This window comes from Nannochloropsis gaditana (genome assembly GCF_000240725.1).
Source record: "Nannochloropsis gaditana CCMP526 unplaced genomic scaffold scaffold397, whole genome shotgun sequence".
Classification (NCBI taxonomy): Eukaryota; class Eustigmatophyceae; order Eustigmatales; family Monodopsidaceae; genus Microchloropsis; species Microchloropsis gaditana.
Window position 1 is genome coordinate 1,144 of NW_005803556.1, and position 244 is coordinate 1,387.

Sequence of the window (244 nt, forward strand, 5' to 3'; positions counted from 1 at the left end):
GCATGCGGCGCCACGGCTGTTTTACGCGCGAAATGGATCGAGACAGGGTACTGCCTTGCCTCCACCTTAAGAACGGGAGGAGGAGCGGCGGGAAAAAGGCGGGAATTTTCCACGAAATCCGAGACACGCAAGGTCGCCGACATGATGATGAGCTTGAGGGGGCGGAGAGGGAGGGGCGCCTGGAGGAAGGGAAGGAGGGCGAGGGGGAACATTTAGACGCCTATGTTCTTTCTTTTCCAAGCTC